Below are 15,956 nucleotides of genomic sequence, written 5' to 3' on the forward strand. Positions count from 1 at the left end.
TTTTTTTTCTTTATTTCCCCCCCCCCAAAAAAACCCAAGGTGCATCCTATAGGGCGGTGCGTCCTATGGGGCGAAAAATGCGGTAGATACTGCTCCGGCGGGAAGTTAAACGGCATTTCCGTGCGCTGCTCTGGTTCTGGCTTAGTCATCCTGGGCACATGACCCGGAAGCTGTACGCTGGCTCCCTCGGCCAATAAAGCGAGATGAGCGCAGCAAACCCCAGTCGGTCATAACTGGACCTAATGGTCAGGGGTCCCTTTACCTTTCCCTAAGATAGAGGGAAGGTTACTCAAACAAAACTATTTATACTATATCTGCTCCTAAATCATTTCCTCAAGCTTTTTTATAATGTACATTACAGCGGTACCTTGGTTGTCGAACAGCTTGGCTCCCAAACAAATTGGCTCCCAAACACCACAAACCCGGAAGTGTTCCAGTTTGCGAACATTTTTTGGATGCCAAACTTCCGACAGGGCTTCCGTGGCTTCCAATGGCAGATAGGAAGCTCCTGCAGCCAATTGAAAGCCGTACCTTGGTTTTCAAATGGTTCCTGGAGTCAAACAGACTCCCGGAATGAATTAAGTTCAACAAGCAAAGTACATATATACTCTCTCTCTCTCTCTCTCTCTCTCTCTCACACACACACACACACACACACACAGTGAAACAGTGATTGCTTAACTGCTTTAAACAATCAAGGTCAAGTATGAAGGAATTAGCAGTATAAGAACATCTTCAGAGTTGCCTTATTAGTCTTTCTGCAGCAAAAACAATACATTATTTTGGCAACTTAAAGACTATCAAATGTATTGTGTTATTGTGAACCACACAACACTTTAAAAGATGCCTGCAGCGTTCTATAGTGGGATTGTAGAGAGGTAGATCAGGGTGATAAGAAATGCAGGTAAGTGCATTGTTACAGTAACTCCCTCTAACAATTATATTAACTGGGAGAGGGTCTCCATGGCAACACTGCCTATAAATTGCCCATTGTGACTCTGCTTTTAAATAAGGCATTGACTTCACTGTCTACTTTATACTCCCACAGGTTGCGAATAAAATAAGAAACCAGTTCAATGGCTCCTAAAAAGCCACCAGGTAAGTCCCTTCGGTTACTATTTTCTCTTCACAGGAACACAGAGATCTGCTGACTTGATATGTTCCCTCCAGTACATTATACTGTAGAGAATTGACAGAGCTGAGATATTTCGGGCTGTTGCTCAAAGTTTATTTTTATGTTGATCATATCTCATCTCATCTCATCATATAACATTACTATGTTCATGCTGTCTTTATATAGATAAGCCGGAGAAAGCTGAACCACCCGCAGGAGACAAGGCCGCAAAAGCACCAGGTCTGTATGCTCATTAGCACATGGAGGAGGAAGGAACAGTAAAGGAAAGTTATGATGGGGAAGACCAGAGTTAGGACAAGCATTTTCTATAGGACCAGGGCATCCACCAAGTCCAACTGAGGAGCAATGAACTTGAGCTTGTGTCCACCATCTGCTGCTGGCAGTGAACAGCCCCAGCTTGAAATGAAAGCTCTCCTTGATGGGCCCTCGCCCTCACTACAACTCATCCACTGGTGCAGCCCCTTCCACTTACTTGATGGGGGGCAGCCAGATGGAACTCCACAACCCCAATCTTCCCATGGGTATGCTGTGTCCAATCTACTCTGCTAGTTGAGGATCAACTTCTCGATGTGAACTCTCATCTCAGTTCTACCTTTCACTATAAGAACATTATGCTTAGTGGGCAGAGTGGGACACTTAATCTCAGAGTCATGTGTTTGAGTCCCACATTGGGGAAAGATTCATGCATTGCAGGGGTTGGACTAGATGACCCTCGTAGTCCCTTCCGCCTTAGTCTATTATTCTATGAGAACATAGCAAGACCTTGCTGGGTCAGACCAAGGTACGTCTGGTCCCGGGTGATGTCTCTTCATGCTCCTGAGGCCCCCAGACAGGGAACATGGGCAGAAAAGTATCTTCAAGAAGCAATACTTCCATGCCAGAGTCCTTCATCCACTTTACTTTCCAAAGGGTCTGGCCCCCTGGCATTTCACAGTGGAGCAACCCCCCACCATGGGTTTGGGAAGCTGACTGCCATATGTTGATCTAGATGGGTTGCCAGAGATTATGGGAAATTTCTTGACTGGGGTGGCACTGGGTTGTTGTCTGTTGATGCCTAAAGCAGAATTTTCTCTCCTCCTGTCCATCAAGGAGAACTAACACCTTTGCAGGAAAAAGTGAAAAAGTTCTTCGAATCTTCATATTCCCTGTATGTTGGCGTAGTGCTTGTGATGGGCTCCGTTATAGGGGCAATAATGCTGACCTATCTGTGTAAGTTCCAGTCTTCTAGGAAAATATAAAAGGGTAATGGGCAGAATTACAATTCACTCTTGCTTGCTTCATTTCAGTGGAGACCTTTAAATGGAAAGGATAGGTTCTGGTCTCCACTAAGCCCTTTCACCCCCTGATTTCAGTTGGTGAGATAAATATTTAATGTACTCTCTCCCATTGAAACCAGTGGCACCGTAGGGTTGTCCCTGAAGAAATGCTCAGAGACTTTTAACTGGTTTGTTAAAAAAAGGCAAAGGACTCCAGACAGTTAAGTCCAGTCACATACGACTCTGGGGTTGTGGCGCTCATCCCACTTTACTGGCCGAGGCAGCTGACATTTGTCCACAGACAGTTTTTCTGGGTCATGTGGCCAGCATGATTAAGCCGCTTCTGGCAAAAGCAGAGCAGCGCACGGAAACACCGTTTACCTTCCCGCTGCAGTGGTACCTATTTATCGACTTGCACTGCATGCTTTCAAACTGCTAGGCTGGCAGGCACTTGGACTGAGCAATCACGGGGATTCGAACCAGCGACCTTCCAATCAGCAGGCCCTAGGCTCAGTGGCTTAGACCCCAGCACCAGCCGTTTCCCAACTGGTTCTTCTGGGAGTTCTTCTGGAATGTGCCTTGCTCCTTTGTACTCAGGCGATTAACCCCTTCCTTGGATGAGCACACTGCAATCTCTACCATCTGTTGCGGCCTAGGGTCCTCAAATCGTAGAAGTACCCAAAGCAGCTACACTACCTCGCGGATGAAGCAGGTTGGGGGCCAGACTGTTAATCTTGGGAGCCTGTAGAAAACCTTCCTAATGTTCATGGCCCAGCGTAAATATGTGCATTCAGCTGTTCCTTTCTTGACAAATCTGGACTGTGAGAGTAGGGAAGACCCAACCCTGGTCAGCCAAGCCAAGCCCACCTGGCGGCAGCTATCCTGCTACTGAAAGAGACTCAGTCAGGGGGAGGCAGGGGCGTTCCATGGGGGGGGGGGCGGCTGCACTGGGTGTCATTCCAAAAGGGGGGGGCAAAATGCCGACCCCCAATCAGCAGTGACTCCCGGGGCGCGCCCTACTCACTGTGCACCGACCCCAGCGATATGCATCCCCCCAGGAAGCACGCCACCCCTACGGGCGGCACTCCATGCCCCCGGGACGCATGCCATGACCTCCGGGGCACACACCACGTCGCCCGTGGGTGGCACACCACACCCCCTGGGACGAGTGCTGCTCCAAGTACCAGAGCAGGTTGCTTCACCTCTGGGGGAAGGAGAGCTTCCCAAGGCTGAAATGCTTTCTTCAACTCCCAAGGGTATCGAGAGGCTGGAGTACCCACAGACGTCCTGGAGAACACCTCTGTCAAGGGTCATGTGGAGGGAGGAGGGGATTCTAGGTCTCAATCTCCTTGTCAAGATGAGGTAGCCATCATGTCCATCTCCTGTATGGGCCCGGCACCTTTGCAATTCAGAATACACACACACACACACACACACACACACACACATTCATTCATCTATCTATCTATCTATCTATCTATCTATCTATCTATCTATCTATCTATCTATCTATGAAGATATTGGGCTAAGGACTCTAAATTAGATCTTGAGGCTTGAAAATGGACCTTCCTAGAGGAGAAATTCTTCATTTACGAATTTTGGGAAGTGCATTACATATTGGAACTTATACGACAGAAGTCTCATCCCAAATGCAACTTAATCCCTTCCAAAGGGGTGCTGGGGGAAGCAAAGCTATTCTCCCACATGTGTTGAACAACTTTCCCCATCATCACCTTTAGATGTTAAGGAAGTGCAAAGGAGAGCCATATTTGAAGAAGGAACGACAAAGGTTCTGCAAATGGTAGAAGACACCTTTCCGGATCTTTTTGAGGCAGATGGTAAGTCATATGTTACTTTTTGTCTGCGCAGGAGCTCCTTACACGGCCCACCATCTCTTCTCATTGCTCAGTTCAGGGAAGTCGAAGAGGAATGGATGGGTTGCCTCATGCTCATTCTCAACTTCTCCATAAGCATGGTGTGTGGGTGTGGGTGTGTGGGTGTGGGTGTGCCGTGTTGGTGGAAAAATATATTGATATAAGAAAGAAAATTCCTGAATTCCAAGATCCAAGTTTGGGGCAAGAACCCAGCAGAGATTTACAGTCACAAAATATGCAGCAAATGTCAGCATGAAAGTATAGCCTGCTAGACCTTTAAAATAGGCTCTTCCAAGTGACTTCCAAAGTTTCCCTCTTCCCCCAGCAAACGAGAACACACACTTGGTAAGTTAAAGAATGCTTTGCTTACAAACTCTTCAAAGGTCAGATCCATGTGCTTCAGAAAAGGTGCACGGCAGGAAAACTTAGCTTAGCAACATTGTGGAGGAATATCCTAGAGTATTGGTACAGGAACTCAAGAGTGGCTCATGAGGAGCATGGGGCTGAGCTTGAGCAACCAGATCAAATGAAGAAAACGTTGCTTAGCAACAGCGTGGAGGAATTTCCTAGAGCAGGGGTCTGCAACCTTTAAGACAAAAAGAGCCACTTGGACCCGTTTCCGAAGAAACAAACAACTGGGAGCCGGAAAACCGGGAAGGTGACGTCGGGGCAGTGTGTGACTAACGCACGCACCGCCCCCATGCGACGTCACAGCCAGTACAGCGCCCGCCACAGTGAGGAGTGTCGGGGCACACAATGCGCCTCCTCCCCTCGCTAGTATCCGCCCCGGAGCCGCGGCAAAGGTGTAAAAGAGCCACATGCGGCTCCGTAGCTGCGGGTTGCAGACCCCTGTCCTAGAGTATTGGTACAGGAACTCGAGTGGCTCATGAGGAGCATGGGGCTGAGCTTGAGCAACCAGATCAAACCAGGAAAATGTTGCTTAGCAACAATATGGAGGAATTTCCTAGAGTATTGGTACAAGAACTCAAGAGCTTTAGCTTCAGCAACCAGATCAAACTTCATCACACACTGAGCTTCTCAAGTAGCCTGGGGGGAAACAATAAGCTTGATTACCTATTTCTTCCCAATGTAGATGAGTCTGGCAGGGCAACATACTCTATGGCTTGAACACCTTAATGCATTATTTAAAGTTAAGCATGTTGGCTTGCCGATCAAAAGGTCAGCGGTTCGAATCCCCGCGGCGGGGTGCGCTCCCGTTGCTCAGTCCCAGCGCCTGCCAACCTAGCAGTTTGAAAGCACCCCCGGGTGCAAGTAGATAAATAGGGACCGCTTACTAGCAGGAAGGTAAACGACGTTTCCGTGTGCGGCTCTGGCTCGCCAGAGCAGCGATGTCACGCTGGCCACGTGACCCGGAAGTGTCTGCAGACAGCGCGGGCCCCCGGCCTCTTGAGTGAGATGGGCGCACAACCCTAGAGTCTGTCAAGACTGGCCCGTACGGGCAGGGGTACCTTTACCTTTACCTTATGTTGGTTATACGAGGCTGATTAACCTACGTTTTGGAGTTGCAGAGTTGGAAGGGATCACAAGGGTCTTCTAGCTCAACCCCATGCAGTGCAAGAATCTTTCACCCAATGGGGGGGGGGGGTTCAAATCCACAACCCTGAGATTAAGAGTCTCATGCTCTACTGACTGAGCTGTCCAGAAGCTCCAGGAAAGGACTGCAGCTGAGTGGACGTGCAAATGCCATTGTTGTTGTTGTGTCAAAAAAGATTGAGAAAGGAACACGACAAGGTTGCCCAATCTCTCCATTGCTTTTTATATCGGTCCTGGAGGTTTTGCTAAATATGATTAGAAGGGACCAATTGGTAAAAGGTATTCAAGTGGGAGCCAAACAGTATAAATTGAAAGCATTTGCTGATGACTTGGTATTGACTTTACAGGAGCCAGAATCAAGCACTAAAAGAGTATTAGAACTGATCCAAGAATTTGGTCAGGTAGCAGGTTTTAAGTTGAATAAGGCGAAAACTAAAGTCTTAGAGAAAAATCTAAATGAGATTGAGAGAGACAAGTTCCAGAAGGAGACAGGATTGACATTGGTTAAGAACGTGAAATATTTAGGGGTAAATATGACTGCTAAGAATGTGAATTTATTTAAGGATAACTATGAAAAATGTTGGACGGAAGTGAAAAAGGATTTAGAAATATGGTCAAATTTGAAGCTATCGTTGCTAGGTCGAATTGCTGTGATTAAAATGAATGTATTGCCAAGAATATTATTTTTGTTTCAAACATTGCAAATTTTGGATAAAATGGACTGTTTCAAGAAGCGGCAGAGAGATATCTCTAGATTTGTCTGGCAGGGCAAGAAGCCTTGTATAAAATTTAAAATATTAACAGATGCTAAAGAAAGAGGTGGATTTGCCCTGCCAGACCTTAAACTTTATTATGAATCAGCCGCATTTTGTTGGCTGAGAGAATGGATGCTTCTTGAAAACACGGACGTGTTGGACTTGGAAGGTTTTAACAATGTTTTTTGTTGGCATGCATATCTGTGGTATGACAAGGTTAAAGCACATAAAGCGTTCAAAAACCATATTGTTAGAAAAGCACTGTTCAATGTTTGGGTAAGATATAAGGATTTGTTAGAAAGTAAAACCCCAAGATGGTTGGCACCAATGGAAGCAAAGGCCCAGAAAAAACTCAATATGGAGGCCAAATGGCCGAAGTATTGTGAAATTTTGGAACAAGAAGGAGACAGACTAAAACTGCAGAGTTTTGAAAAACTAAAAAATAAAGTGCGAGACTGGCTCCATTATTATCAAATAATGGAGGTATATAATGTGGATAAAAAAATAGGCTTCCAAGTGGAAAAATCAAAATTGGAAACAGAATTGTTAGATTCTAAAGTTAAGAATTTGTCAAGAATGTATAACTTGCTGTTGAAATGGAATACTATAGATGAAACGGTGAAATCTGTTATGATTAAATGGGCACAAGATGTTGGATATAACATTATGATGGCTGACTGGGAACAGTTATGGACCACTGGTATGAAATTTACGGCATGTAATGCCTTAAAAGAGAACTTAATGAAAATGATCTATAGGTGGTACATAACAGCAGTCAAGCTTGCAAAAATCTATCATTTGCCTGATAATAAATGTTGGAAATGTAAGGAGACTGAAGGTACTTACTTTCACCTTTGGTGGACATGCCCGAAGATTAAGGCATTCTGGGAAATTATCTATAATGAAATGAAAAAGGTATTTAAATATACCTTCTTGAAGAAACCAGAGGCCTTTCTCTTGGGCATGGTCGGCCAGTTGGTGCCAAGGAAGGATAGAACTTTTTTCATGTATGCTACGACAGCAACAAGAATACTCACTGCAAAGTACTGGAAGACACAAGATCTACCCAACAGGGAAGAATGGCCGATGAAGCTGATGGACTACATGGAGTTGGCGGAAATGACTGGCAGAATCCGAGACCAGGGAGAAGAGTCAGTGGAAGAAGACTGGAAAAAGTATATCTACAGAAATACTGTAAAATTAATGAATGTTAGAAGGATGCTGGAAAGAAGTTATATGGCTTTAGCAGAAATGTTATAAAGAATTAAGTAAGTATAGATTGATAATGGGTAAGGGTGTAAAATGCAAAGCTAAATTGTGTTAAGATAAATTAGGGAGCTAAATTTGAGAAAGAGAGAAAGGACTTGCTGAAACAACTAATTGAACTAGAATACAAAAAAGGGAGGTGTGAGGAAGTCAAGGAAATAAGTAAATGAAAGATAAGGACATGAAAATGCTGGTTTCTTTTTTTCTTTTTTTCTTTTTAAATGTTTTTGTATCTTAAATGTTTTTGTTTTTTAATGTTTTGATGTATTGTTGGTGTTTTTTCTTAATGTATTTTCCTTTTCTCATTTATTTTTGAAACTTTGTAACCTTTTATTGTGTGCTTTTCTTTTTTCTGTATCTGTTAAACTCTAATAAATATCTTAAAAAAAAAAAAAGAATCTTTCACCCAATGGGGGGTTCAAATCCACAACCCTGAGATTAAGAGTCTCATGCTCTACTGACTGAGCTATCCAGAAGCTCCAGGAAAGGACTGCAGCTCAATGGACGTGCAAATGCCATTGTTGTTGTTGTGTTAAAAAAGGCCCGGATTCAATTTTCAGCATCTCCAGGCAGAGGTGGGAATGACCTCTTTCAGAAGCCCTGGAGAGCCATTGCTAGTCAGCATAGACAATTCTCATCTAGATTAATGAATGGTCTGATTCTGTATAAGGCAACTTCCTAGGTTCCTATATATGAAAAGTAAATATTAGATTTTGAGAAACATGGCTTTTCAGTATCTGTGCATGGCTGTTTGAGATTCCTCCCAACTTCGATTGTTGCAACTCTCTTAGATATCACAAAATTCAAGAAAGCTGAGAATATATCTGCGGCAATATCCGAAGAGAAAAAGAAAATCAGTGAACTACAGCAGGCTATTAGTAAGTTACTCAGAAACCACTTTTATTGGTCAAGGGACAAGGTACCAAAACCTTTGAGGCAATAGGTGATTTTAGAACCATTGGGATGGACTTCTCTTTTCCATTACAGGCTAGAATGGCACATTCTGGTCCCAATCCCATTCTGAAATATCAGTGAGATTAGCGCTCCTGGATGGGTAGCTCTCTTCAGGTGTTTTAAGTGAGCACATGTGCAGAGGGCTGTAGGGATGAGCATACTAGCTCTGGCCCACTAGGGCTCTTCCCTGTGAAATTGCAGGCTGACGGTCTCAAGCTGCGAACCAGCAACATAGGAAAGGCCACAAGTTCTCTGTGTACTATGTACAAGTTCTCTATCAGGTACAGGATTTTAAATAGTATGGACACAGTCAAAAGGCCATGTTGTTGAGCCTATGAGGGCAACAGCTCCATTACACTGGAAACCTAGCCAGATGGGCGGGGTATAAATATTTTTTTTTATTATTATTATTATTATTATTATTATTATTATTATTATTATTGATGTCTGGTTAACCCCATAGTCCTTTGAGGAACAAGCAAGTGCATTAGCATGTCTGATGAGGCACTTGTCCAGTTTTTGTTTGGTTATGTTAGTTTAATCATAGAATCATAGAATCATAGAGTTGGAAGAGACCACAAGGGCCATCAAGTCCAACCCCCTGCCAAGCAGGAAACACCATCAGAGCACTCCTGACATATGGTTGTCAAGCCTCTGCTTAAAGACCTCCAAAGACGGAGACTCCACCACACTCCACCACACTCCTTGGCAGCAAATTCCACTGTCGAACAGCTCTTACTGTCAGGAAGTTCTTCCTAATGTTTAGGTGGAATCTTCTTTCTTGTAGTTTGGATCCATTGCTCCGTGTCCGCTTCTCTGGAGCAGCAGAAAACAACCTTTCTCCCTCCTCTATGTGACATCCTTTTATAATGTGTCAGTGTTATGTAGTGTTTTTGTATTGTATTGTATTGTATTGTATTGTATTGTATTGTATTGTATTGTATTGTATTGTATTGTTCTGTTCTTTTTCTTTCTTTTTTTCTTTTCTTTGTAGTGTTGTGTTTAAATTGTTGGAAAAGTAATAAATATCATTAAAAAAAAAAAAAGATGAGGCACTTGTCCTGAGGGCCAAATACTCTGCTTGACTCATGAATCTATGACCAGTCCCCACATGTCCTCCTTTACATGCTAAGGGAATTCATCCTGAGCCTGTGAAATAAGAAAAAAGTATTTTCTTTTCCATCATGTCAGCAGCACAGCTTTTGTTTCCTATATTTTCTTTCCCACTGTTCAAATGGTGGGTTGTTCTAGGTTTTTTGTACTCAAAAACAGTTCTGAAACTGTCTAGAAGGAATTGGCTACAGCAAGGTCGCATTTCACAGGAGACCTGGTGGAGCTCCCTTGCACCTTTCAGTCTGTGTCTGGTACTTTGGGCTATTGACCCAAACCTGTTAGAAAGCTGGCTAGTGAATTTTTAATGGGCGCAAAAAGAAAAAGAGGAAGGACATGAATGGTACTTCTCAGACCAAATAAGCTATGCGCAGATCCCTGAGCAAAGAAGTTATATGCTAAAAAGGCCTCACTCCTGTCAGCAATCATGCTGCAGCATTCAGCACCAACTGCAGGTCAAGCACGAGGGAAGCCTCAAATAGAGCATTCTGCATTAATCCAGTCTTGAACTGAGCAAAGTATGAACTGTTGTGGCAAGGAATCTTGGTTCAGGAATGACCAGACCTGTTGAACCAGCTGCAGCTGGTAAAAGCCACTTCTAGCCATTGGGGCATCTACCATGGCCCTCTCCTCTACCTTCCCCCAAAAGGGAACATTGGCAATGGCCCATAGCTGTTCTAATCCAAAGGGGCCAGAGCTGCTTTCTTTAGGAGTGGTCACACCACTGCTTCTTTCAATGCAGCAGGGACCACCCCCTCATGCAGCAAAGCATTAACCACAATCTGGACCCAACCAGTCAGCCCCCTCTGATAGATTTGCTAAGCCAGGAGGGATTGGAGTTGAGGGGCCATGGGGTTGGATGCATTGCTGCCAGTACCTTCTCCACATCAGCTAATTGCATAAGGTGAAATTGATCCCACTAAACATCCTCTATAGAGCCACTGGCTTCTTCAACTGGAGATGCAACATTTGGAGAAACAAATGAGCAACTTTATCCTTTAAGTGCGTAGCCAGCGGGTCCTAGTGGGTCTTTGAGGACAATGCTAGATTTTTTTCAGTGAGGGTGGTTCCCCCACCCAAGGTGCTCCCAAGGTTCCCCCTAATATCAGTGTTTTAAACTCTGCAGAGTCCTACAAGCTGGCTTCTACTACAACCTCACTTGTCCTGTCTCTCATTTTATTCCTCTCACATTCTGGGCATTGCTCAAAGGTGACATTCACCACAGGTTACGTGAGGAATGGATTGTTTGGCATGGAGCCCTATATATATTTGACTTCATTGCCACCCCAAGGACTTGGAAACAGTGCATACAATACTGCGAAAGGATGAAATACGATACAAGATTGTTATGTGTTGAAAGTGATGAGGAGCAGGTGAGCAGATCATGCAACAAATTCTTCAGGGACAATGGAAGAGTGTGACTTTGGGAGTAGATTTCAGCATCTGCCGTGGTTGTAGAGACTGATAAGGGACAGACATGAGACATGGGAAACCGGGATTTGAATCCCCACTCTGCCATGAAGCTTACTGGTCAGGACTGCCTTTCATCCTAACTTACCCCACGGGACTGTCGTGAGGACAAATGGGGAGAGGAGAAGGTCATGCGGCACCTTGAGCTCCTTTGGAGGAAAAGGTTGCATATTAGTATTAGTATTTATTTATTCCATTTATTCCATTTATTCCTTTATCATAAAAACCCAGGGTGGTGTACAACATTTTTAAAAAATTACATATTTTTCAGTGATAGAAACACAATAGTTCAGGATACAATTGTATGGGGAGACCAGGAATAATGAGACCTGGGAAACCAGGATTTGAATCCCCACTCTGCCATGAAATAATAAAAAAGCATACTAACAGACAGCCTAATAATAAAACAATCATAATAACAGTCCTCTCCCCCACACTATTACAGGCTATAGATTACTTTATAGCCTGGGGAAAGAGGAATGGTTTTGCCTGATGCCTAAAGGCATGTAATGATGACGCCAGAGAAGCCTCTCTGGGACGAACATTCCATAATTGGGAGCCACCACAGAAAAGGCCCCTTCTCTTTTTGCAATCCTTCTCACCTCTCTGGGCCATTGTGGAGGGCCTCACATGACAAGCACGGGGTATGGTGGGTTCCTAAGGGGAGAGGCAATCCTTAAGATATTGGATCCTCAGCCATGTAAAGCTTTATAGCACTTCGATTTGGACTACTAATCAGCAGCCAGTGCAGTTGTGCCCGATTGGTGTTACATGCGCAAACCGTCTTCTTCTGGTGATCAATCTGCCCATTGCATTTCTACCAGCTGAAATTTCCTGCTCCTCAATGAGACCAAGACCTAGGCATTTTTGCTCCTTCGTTTCCCCCTTATCTAGACTTTCTTCTTTTCTGTGATGTAGGCCTTTGCTGTAGCCATAGTGAAGCCCAGACCGACCGATTATTTTATTGGAATTAACATGGTAGGCTCAGATTGGCGCTGCTATCAAAAGGGCTTTCGCCTGGATAAACTGTAAGTCCAAACTCCTCCTCATCTGGGAACTTTCATAACCAATAAGTATTTGAAGAGAGCCAAGATGTTTGTGTGTTTATATTGTTCTTTATTATGATGGTTTAATTTATAGACCAATTCGTTTCCAGAGAGCTTCAAAGTGGTTTACAAAATACAATAACAATTGCACATGGTTAAAATAGAAAAGAACAAAATCCACAGCCAGGAAAGGTGTGATTAAATGAGGCTCTCAAACCACCTTTGTTGCCCAGCTGCAACACAACAACCCTGGAGGGCAACCAGTGGGATTCACTCTCTGGTCATTGCTGCCACCACCCTTCCACTTCCTCCAGCACTCCAGAGGGAAGGGACCTGGAGTGCACCAAAGCAATTGCTTTTCAAGCTTCCCAGATGCTTTACCAGGCATGTCCAAAGTCAGGCCCAGGGGCCTAATCCAGCCCGCCGGTTAGTTTAATATGGCCCATGCAGCAGTTTATTTTCTGGGGTAAAATCCTAAAAAAAGGTAAACAACTTCAATCCCAAAAAAAAACTTTGATCGGTCCTCACGCACGTTCACTTCATCAAATCTGGCCCTCTTTGAAAAAAGTTTGGACACCCCTGCTTCAATCAGAGTGCAAAGGCAGCCCACACTCTGAGTGTTGGGAATCCTGGAAGCCAAGACCCAAGTGTGGGGTGAGTACTCTTTGATGAGAGAACCCCAGCAGAGATTTAAGATAGCAAAAGATGCAGCAAATAAAAGTAAGGAAATGTCGGCTGTAAACCCTGAAAAATGTCCTCTTTCCAGTGTACTCCAGAGTATCCCACTTTCAAAGGTTCTTCCCAACTTCCCTAGCACACAAAAAGAGCACACATTTAGTAAGTCATAAAATGACTTTCTGCTTTCAAATCAGATGCTCTGCTACTGAACTGTGGCACTTGCCAATGGTAGACACCCCTCCCACAACCCCTGTTCCCTCTCTGTCTTCTCCTGCTTTGTTCTCTGAATGGACAAAAGATAAAGACTGGAAAATGCTACTAACAAATTGCCTGGTGGACCTGATTAGGACTGTCCTCTTGCAAAAGGAGTGTATTAGGATTGCCCTCTCTGTAAGCTGTGTGTGCTGGGCCCGGGGGTAACCCGAGCAACGTGGTCCAGGTCCAGTCCCAAATCAGTCTGACAGGGCCAAGGCAGGAAACCAGGCAAGGTCAGGCTCAGGGTCTCAGGCAGGTTCTAGCAAACAGCAATGTTGCTCCGAGAACCTGGGGTGGGGTCTGACAGCCTTTTTTCTTTGTCAGGGTAACAGCCAGTCCTGATCCCCCGGTGACTCACCTCCCTGTCTCGCCCAAAGGCAAGCACTCCTCCCGCGAGTACTCAGGTCTCTCCTTCTCTCAGACCTCAGTCTCTGCATCTCGGGAGATGTCGGTGGGTTAATGGACCCAGAGGCCACCTCAGCCTCTCCTGACCCAACTGGTAGTGGAGCAGCTGTGAGTGATGGCCCAGCTGAAGGCAACGAGGTCATGCCCGCATCTGGAGCCAGGGCAGGATCAGGCCCCTGACTCGACCCAGCTGGTGCTTGTTGCAGGGGAACCTGTGCAGACTGGGGCTCTTCAGAATCAGGCCCCAGACTAGGTTCAGATGCCGCCTGAGGCAAAGGATCCGGTGCGGATTGAGACTCCTCTGGTTTCGAGTCAGAGCACGGGTCCCAGGCCATCACACCGTGCAACTTTGTCACAGGTGAGGCACTGCCTTGGAAAGGAGGTTTAGCCTGTATTTTTCCACTGGCCTGCAATCTTCCCTTCAACACTCCAAATAATCAAAATCCTACCATTTATTAATTTATAGGGTTTGCCTGCAAGAATATTTCCCCCCTTATTTTCCTGAGGAAAGCACAATAAGTGCTGGCTGGATGTACGTGTTTCTGCAGGCTAGCACATGATTTGCCTTCCAATCAGACACTAATAATAATAATACCCCACCCATCTGCTAGTTTCCCCCAACCCCTCTGGGCAGCTCACAGCATATATCAAAACATAAAAAAGCAATCATTAAAAACTTCTTGATACAGGGAATAAAATGAGACTCATCTGGTGTTGGTGGTAGTGCAGAAAGTGTGTAAACTCTGACTACAGGGTAGGGCGGAGAGGCAGGGGAGTCTGCTAGACCAAAAGAGAATTCTTCTCTGAATGTTACTCCTCTGGGTTACTGCAAAAATAATGAATAAGTGTGTGGAGGATAGGCAAGTATTTGATTCTAAGAGGTACACAATAAAATAAGTATTCAGACTGAGTAGTTTCTCCTCTCCTTTTCAGCTACTGGGATAGTAATCGTCCAAGAAATAAAGGTCCTGCAAAACCAGATTCGAACAACTGTGTCATCATCACAAGGGGCTGCGACAATATTTATTCGTGTTGGCATGATGTTTTGTGCCAAGGCCTAAAACGGTGCGTCTGCAAAAGGAAACCTATTAAAAAGTGGATGAAATAATTGATAATCTGCACTCTATACCACCTTGTCAATCCTGCTATTCTGAGGCTGGAAAAGAGCCATTGTTTTACACCTGCCAAGGCTTAGTTGGGCAGTGAAATAAAGTGCGGAAGAATTCAGTCTGTGTACGTTTCAATAGATTAACTGTGTGTATCTACCTAGCAATGTTAGAACGGATAGATCTGGTTTCTAGTTTGTCCTTTTGATTACTGATATCTTGCAAGGTCTGCAAAGGACTCCTGTGATATTAGATCAAAGTTTATCTAACAGGATCACAGCCTTCTCTTTCCAGAAGCTTTTAGGGTAGAAATTGTTCATTCAATTCTCTCCAGTCTAGGCACTGTTTTCCTTTCGTGTAAAGACAGAGGCACAGGAGGTTGCATGCTAGAATAGTGTGGCAGGAGAGGGTGGAAAGTGTCGCAGGAAGATTCAAGGACAATCAAAGAAACATTTCAGCATTTGAGTGTAGTATAGTCAAGTATTGTATCGTATTCACCTTTCCAGTGTATTCTAGCCAATTTCATGCATATATCTTTTTCCTGCTGACACTACTGCAGTGATATTACAACAGGTGTCAAGGATCCAGGGGACAGAAGTTGAACTTTTGTCATGTATGTATGTATTTTAATTAATTAATTAATTAATTAATTAATTAAAAAAATTGGTGCACATTTTGTTCATTCATACATTTATGAATTTGATGAAGTCATTAGACTGAATAACAACAGCTAAACCATCCAAATAGTCATCTAAATTTCAGCCACCACAGCAGTCAGAACAAAACTAACACTCAGTGACCAACTGCCAGGAAATGCCAAGAAAGAGCTCTGCTGATCTCTGTAGGTGCCATGATCAAGCAGGCGCTTCTTTGTGTAGAGCATCAGGTGTTCGCTGTCAGCAGCAGCTGCTGTGTGTGTCTGGGTGCCTCTTCCTATCCTTGACACCTGAAATGTAATATCACTGCAGTAGTGTCACCAGGAAAAAGATATATGCATGAAATTAGCTAGAATACACTGGAAAGGTGAATACGATACAATACTTGACTATACTACACTCAAATGCTGAAATGTTTCTTTGATTGTCCTTGAAT

General features: G+C 44.3%; 2 long non-coding RNA genes across 2 annotated transcripts; both read left to right on the top strand.

The window, feature by feature from the left end:
• The first annotated feature begins 995 nt into the window (after positions 1-995).
• On the top strand, positions 996-4,221 carry LOC144328928 (uncharacterized). The gene is made up of 4 exons (XR_013394314.1): positions 996-1,098; positions 1,301-1,354; positions 2,225-2,344; positions 4,131-4,221. It is a non-coding gene; the product is annotated as an uncharacterized LOC144328928 (long non-coding RNA).
• A 4,409-nt stretch (positions 4,222-8,630) lies between these two features.
• On the top strand, positions 8,631-15,440 carry LOC114603731 (uncharacterized). The gene is made up of 3 exons (XR_013394315.1): positions 8,631-8,718; positions 11,114-12,402; positions 14,692-15,440. It is a non-coding gene; the product is annotated as an uncharacterized LOC114603731 (long non-coding RNA).
• The last annotated feature ends 516 nt before the right edge of the window (positions 15,441-15,956 follow it).

This window comes from Podarcis muralis, chromosome 9, assembly GCF_964188315.1.
Source record: "Podarcis muralis chromosome 9, rPodMur119.hap1.1, whole genome shotgun sequence".
Classification (NCBI taxonomy): Eukaryota; Metazoa; Chordata; class Lepidosauria; order Squamata; family Lacertidae; genus Podarcis; species Podarcis muralis.